Genomic DNA, 7310 nt, shown 5'->3' on the forward strand with positions numbered 1-7310 from the left:
CATAGTATGTATTTAATATATATTTATTCCATCTAAACCTCCTCCCCTCACCCTGCTGACAACAATGGAGTTGAAGGGAATTGCTGACTCTGCTGGCTGCCAGAGGAGGGATGTAAGGCTACTCAGCCACTGGACATCTAGTCTGCGCCTCCTCTCCCTCTGTTTCTGAGCCATTTTCCTACCATGGCCCAAACTAAATTCCTATACACATACATGGATACAGATGGATAGCCACACTCTGTGTGTATACAAATACCTTTGTATTTGGCATACGTATCTGCCAGCACTTTATCCTTCTTCTGGAAACTGTTGCCGCTCCTTAGACCAACTTATATAGTTATTATCAATGTAGATTTAACAATCCCTACGGCTGTTAGGTCCCAGAGATGTAGCTATATGAATTTTTAATCACTTTCTTGAATGTGTAATAGGCATTACAACCTAACTCAACACAACCAAAAGATAACTCCTGCACTCCAGCTCACTCAGCCACTCCCTACAAGTGACCCTATTTGTCCTCTGGAATTTTCTATCTTTGTAAACTGCTACCCACCCAGTTGCTTACCTAAGCTCCAAACCTAAGAATTTTGTCTCTCCTTCACTTTCTTACATCTAATCCGTCATCAGGCTCTTTTGATCCTATCCCCCAGATATTTTCCAAATCCATCCACTTCTCTCCACTCCACTGCTATTACCAAGCCATGGACATCTGTGGCCTAAAATACTGCCAGAGTTTATAATTGGTATCTACACTTTTACTCTTTCTCCCCATCCTATCACCTACCGTGGGTTTTCTGGTTCACTCGGGATAAATTGATTTTACAAGGCTCTAAGTTTGTACATTTTGTGGCTTTTGATTTTGTCTCAGCCCAATCTCCCACCATCCTTCTCTTCATTCACTACCCTGACTCTTCTGGTCTTCTTATTTCTCAAACTGTCTAATATGTCTTCTCTGTTGAAGCTTAGCATTTGCTGCTTCCTCTCCCTAAAACCCTCTGCCCCTTGAGATCAGGAGTTGACACTCGTTCAACTGAGCTTGGTTCAAATATCTCCTCCTTGGAGAAACCCATCGATTTCCCCCTCTCTTATTCACTTAATCATTTCCTCATCTTTTTATTTCTTTACTGACACTTAGCACTACCTAAAATTGTGTTGTTCATGCATTCGTTTGCTTGTTCATGGCCTTTTTTCTCCCACTAGAATGTGAACTCCGTGAAAGTGTGGATTTACCTGTTTCATTCATCACATGCACCCAGAACACTAAACAGTGCCTGGCACATAGTAGAAGAATGAATTAAATGAAAGAATCTATGAATGCATCAGCGTACTTTCCCCAGGTTTCCAAAGCTGAAAACCAAGAAAGAGAATCAGTTTAAATATCTAAAGGTTGAATCCTAGGTATAAAACTAAAGGGCTGTTGGTGTCCATGTTTTCTGCTATTGGGCCAAAGCTATGAAAATAATGAAGCCAATGGGCAGAAAAGCAGAGATGAGAGCTAATCATAGTTTTGATGATATTCAAACCTATCATCAGATTCAGGTATATTCCTTTTCTTCCCATAGTATGGTTGTTCATTTTGTGTGTGAGATATCCCAATGCAATTCTAATAAATTCCTCTTTCTTTATTGCTTAAGTTGATTTGAATTTGGTTTCTGAGACTTACAATTAAAGTATTTCAAACTACTCTGCCACTGCTTGTTTCTCTTGTCTTTGCTTCTGTGACTGTCTCTTATGGCATTCAAAGCTCTGGCCATAATATGCTTCCTTCATCTCTCTCTGTCTCTCCAACTCTTGCTCTATCTCTATCTCTATCTCTATCTCTATCTCTATCTCTATCTCTATCTCTGTCTCTGTCTCTATCTCTATCATCTATATCTCAAATCTCTCTCTCTCTCTCTAATCTCATCTTGCTCTATCCCTTGGACCTTTACACATGTGTTTCTATTTGCTTGAACTATTCTTTCCTGGTTTTCCTTTAGGGAAACCTCTTTGGCAGCCCAAACTTGGGGTTTATACTTCATCTGTCATACCATCCTATAGTTATCCCTAATGTGGCATTAGCAACCAGTCTTGCATCTCTCTATCTGTTTCTTTCACTCTTGTATTTTTTCTTATTTATTACTGTATTCTTAGTTCCTGGCACAATGTCCAATATCTACACCTTTGGGGGTTGAATAAATGAATGAATGAACAAACAGAACTGTTTTTTCTTGGCCATCAAAACATAGACTTGAGCATTAATAATCTGCCCCCCCATCAGACTTTTTCCTTTGATGCTGCTCTAAAGTATTGAACTGATTTTTTCAGATTCTGTTTACCTTGGGCTTATGCAAGATTTATGCCTATATTTTTCAATTCTTTTTTTTTCCTGAGGCCCCCTTTTATTTTTCTGTTCATGTTACCCTTTTATACTTACAGGACCTCATTTTTTTTCAGAGCTATTTTCCCCTAGTATGAGATCCTGAAATTTCTGCCTGTTAGTGCCATTTGGTCTGCCACTTTGTCAAATACTAGCAACATGTCAAACCACTAGGCATCTTGTTTAGAATAGGTTCTTGCAGACAATAAAATATATATCCAAACCATCAAGATCATTTTCTATTTAGTATATTCCATGGGATAACCTGTTAAAAATCTTTTCAAAAATCAGAATTGCTATACTACCCTCCAATATTCTTATTTTCTGTGGTCCTTAGTGCTTTAGGAAACAATGAAAATATCCAAGTTTCCTCAAGTTCATTTAATAGCTGAAAAAAATAGTGTGTTCAATTTATGTCACGTTCGGTTGTTCCCAAGGGAAGAGAATGTTCCGATTGACTGTGACCGTGCCCTGTTATTGCACTCTTACTTTGCAGTCTCCAGGAGTCTCATTCTGTGTTCTGCTGGACTTGGTGCAATGATTGTTCCTGCCCTTGCAGTCTGTGGATCTTATAACAGCAATGACACTAAATGATGGCACTTTTCTTGTTGTGCTGGCAGTTCCTCCATGAAATTTGTACCATCACCAAATGAATTTGCAACATTACATGAATACTGTCAAAGTTTGTTCATGCAATTGGATTCTTGACAGTAACACAGAAGGAACAAAGCGGAAATCCTTACAAGGGGAGGAATTTCAAAGAAAATGTCTCTAAATGGAAATGACTTGTCAGACACTGATTATTTCATCATATGAGAATCCCCATCATATGAGAATTTGCCTTCTCCCCATGGGATTACGATGGACAGAATGTGCATTGGGGCTGAAATATTGAACTCTTATTCTCAGCATGCTGGGGGACGATGTGAAGAGTAAAGGTCATGCCCAGAAGTAGAGTAGTTATGTGGACGTGGGACCTGCTTACTCTTCTTTATTCAATTTGGCTTTTAAAAAAGTGAGGGGTGGTGGAATTATTTGTTTTAGTTTTCTCTAATACTCCCAAAGCTTTGTTGGTGGTCACATTTGGACCACATTTGCTCTTATACTCAGATTCTGAAGGTAGAGTTAACAATTTCAAAAGCAGATGGAAGCCATTCAGTGCAACCAAATATATTCATGGTTTATAACTGAGTTGTAGAGAATCCAAATCAAAATTAACCTCAAAAATGATCAATAGAAATTATGTGCTCTTCCACAACACAACTAATCTAAAAAAAAAATATGAAAGACAGAAAATACTATTGATGGCGTCAGCATTGGAGATTACAGATTTTTGTCAGGTGTTATATTAATTAATCTTCAATTACAAACAGGTTGTGCATAAAAACTTTATTAGGGAAACAGGTGTTTGTAAGGAAGAATGCTTTGTTTTTCTACCGAAAGAACATTTCAAATGATAAGACCTTAACAAATTGCTCAGAAAAACTTGCATAATCCGTAATGTAACTGAAGAATGATACTGACGAGTTGCCCAAATATTAGATTCTGAGTGCAGGAGGCTTTTTAGCAGGAAGGGAATAGAATAGAAGGGATATATTTCCTCTCCCTTTCTAGTCTTAAAAGTCAAAAGTAGGTGAAATTTCCCTTTAACACCCTGTAGCTCCATTCCACCTAGCTCCCAGCTCTCTGGGCAATTCTCCTCTGACCTCTAGGCATCCAATACTTTCCTGCTGTTCTGGGCACATTAAGCTTCCCCTCAGGCACTCACATCAAAACTCTTATTTCTTCAATAAGGGTAGGCATTAGAGAAGAAAGCATTCTGATTAGAGTAATTGACAATAAGGTGTGAATCACTGTCAGCCAATAAGCACTTCAGGCAACGAAGAATACTCACTGAAACTCTACAATTTGTCTGGAACTGTGTTAGGCTTGTTGGCTCTATTATCTCTATAAAAATTTATTTTATGGAGGAGGACACTGGAGCTCAAATTCTTTAGAGAACTTGCTCGAAGAATATAGTTAGGAAATCTTGGAGCCATGATTTAAGACACCAAAAATGTTCCATTGGAGGTACATTTGGTGCCAATTAACTGATACAGTTTCAGGTTCAGGCACTGGGAAAACGGAGGTGCTGGTAAGAATGTCAAAAATAATGAGGAGGAATAAGTTGGGGCAGGTTGTTCTGATGAGGCGTATATTCTCCCCTAGACCAAGTTCAACTAGTTCGTATATTTTCTTTCCCGTTCTATCATACTCCACTTTCTACACACAACCAAACTTTATAATGCAGTCATCTAAAAGTTCCAAATTGTTTATAGTCCTAACTTAATTCTTTGCTTTCGTATTCAAATTATCAGGATTTCTGAGTGGAGAACAGGTCATACTTTCATATTTTCATGTGTCACTATTTATTGATGGGGTTTTTTTTTTTTTCCCCCACTGATGGGAGTTTGGAAAGTCTCATACATAGTGGGGATAGGAAGACGCTAATAGTGGAAATTGTGACATCCAGTAGCAGTAACTCTGAGGTATGTGTGGTGGAATTGGAAGGAGGAGGTTTAAGTTGGATGTTTTAAAATTAGTTTTTACCTGAAATCAAGCTTTTCCCTTTACCACTGTGATAATATATATTACATCACTGTTTGGTCTCATAGGCCTATGTTGTGGCCCATAAAAAAGTATCTGTTGTCCAATAAGAAAATCTGGAAAAATCTGGAAAATTGCTTTGGCTAAAAACAAAACAAAACAAAACAAAAAAACCTTCCTCAAAATAAATTAGCATTAGAATCGGGGAATCTCTGTACTGATGTTATTATTATTTTCTTCTCTATAATATCTCACCAATTCTATTGCATATAATGCTAAAAATTGTCACCAAATCATAAATGAGCAAAAAAAAAAAAAAAAAAGCACAACCACCACCAACAGAATACCCTTCTGTCTGAAGAAATTATTTAATATATCTCTTGGTGGCATTTCAATTAAAACAAAGGGCTACCCAAGGTAGTATGATAATGTTTACTGGCCTGTCTTTATATAGATAAAACACAAATTCTCACTAAGACAAAAGTATATTATGATTATAGTACTCTTTAGATAAAATGAATATATTTATCAACATCAAAACACCTATATAGCCCAGAGCTAATCTCATAGACTTTATTTTTTAAAAAAAGTTTATAATTCACTTGACTCTTATTCATCTGCCTGAGGATTTATGCACTATCCATATCATTTTCAAGTTCTTAATTAAATAATTAAGTAAAAGAGATTTAATGTCAGCTGTTGACACATTTTACTACCCTTGTTTACTTTTATTTTCCATTGCAAGAGGCATTTGAAGGCAATTTTCCACATTATCCTCCCCCTGCTCCACAAAATAGAAGCTAATACTTCCACGTCAAACTCCCTTTTGTCCCTTGAGAACCAGAGAGTATGAGTTCTCTTATAGGGATTCAGAAATGCCCTCTTGCCCGAGGACATATCATCTGATACTAAGGAACGGAACTCTGAACATTTAATGAATATCTCCAACACTAACCTTGTGTGAACTGAATCATAAAATGGAAACCAATAGTGTTTCACACACTTTGGCACCCCTCCAGCAAGAAAAGGAGCAGCCCCTCTAAGAGGGGGACTATAAATATCTTCAGTACCTTTTAACTGACAACAGAGACTAGTGTATTGGTTAGAAGTCATGCAAACTGGATCCAAATGATGGCTTTGCCATTTTTCGGGTGCAGCTTTGGACAACTCACACCTCTTGGAGGCTCCTTCCTCCTCTGTAAAACAGGATAAAACAGGATTAATAATATCTACTTCTTACTCTGCAGATTAAATAAGATCAAGTATAAAAAATCTTAAGTGCTTGCACATAATAGGCATTAAATAAATGTTTTTTTTATCCTAGGAAGCAGAGCCCAAGGTGGAGATTGTTGGTCAAGAGGTTTATGGTTGAGTAGTCTCAGGAGAAAGAGAGTGAGGAGGGATGTAGGAGTGAGCAGAGGAAACAAGCTGGCAGAATATGATCTCAGGTGGGAACTAGCTTCCACCTGACTTCCTGGGGAAGCTCTGCAACTCAAATTGTACTAGCAGTAGGGGTGTGCGGGGAGTGTGGCCTTTCCAGTATGGGAGCTCCCATTTGGCAGAGGGCAATTCTCAAGAAAAAGGTGTTAGCAGCAATGGGATGGGGAAGCAGGGAGGGTGCGTGTGTCCCTGTTGGTAAAGGTGGTCTGGATGAGACGCCAATAGCGCCCACTAGAGTCTACACTTGGTACTGCTCAGATCCACTTGCTTCTCACTCCAAGTTCATCCACCCAGGTATAGCTGCTCCAGGATTCTGATTGGTCACAATTTCTGTGAAAACTTAGGGTTGCCCCAACAAACTACACCACCTGCTACTGCATTGTTCCTGAGGCTGAAACTCAGTGGTTTGCAATCTGGGGAGATTTTGCCCCCCAGGGGATATTTGGCAATGTCTGGAGAAATTTTTGTTTGCCATATCTGGAGATTGCTGCTGGCATTATGTTCCACAATGCACAGGATAGGCCCCACTGCAAAGAATCATTCAGTGCGAAGTATCAATAGTACTGAGTTTGGGAAACTCTGCTGTAACTGACATGCATCATTTCATTGCATCTTCACCAATTCTAGATTCTCTTCCCCTACATCCCTCCCCTCAGCAAGCACATTTGGTGGTCTAGGGGTATTGTCTGCTGAGTTGACTTAGACCTTCATCCCTGAGGAACATAAGCCCGATTTAACATGCTTCATCAGTTTATGGCTTCTGCACATGCCCATTTAGTTAAAACTGGATGTGGGAGTACCAAGAGCTACTCCAGTGGATACCTTGAGTTTCAAACCTAAATCTCAACTTGCTACCAACAGGCTGAATGGTCTCATTGAGGGACAGCAAGGTTTGGAACCTCAGCCTTACTCTTAGTTGGTAGAA

Source organism: Propithecus coquereli, unplaced genomic scaffold (genome assembly GCF_000956105.1).
Source record: "Propithecus coquereli isolate 6110/MARCELLA unplaced genomic scaffold, Pcoq_1.0 Scaffold17, whole genome shotgun sequence".
In the NCBI taxonomy this organism is placed as follows: domain Eukaryota; kingdom Metazoa; phylum Chordata; class Mammalia; order Primates; family Indriidae; genus Propithecus; species Propithecus coquereli.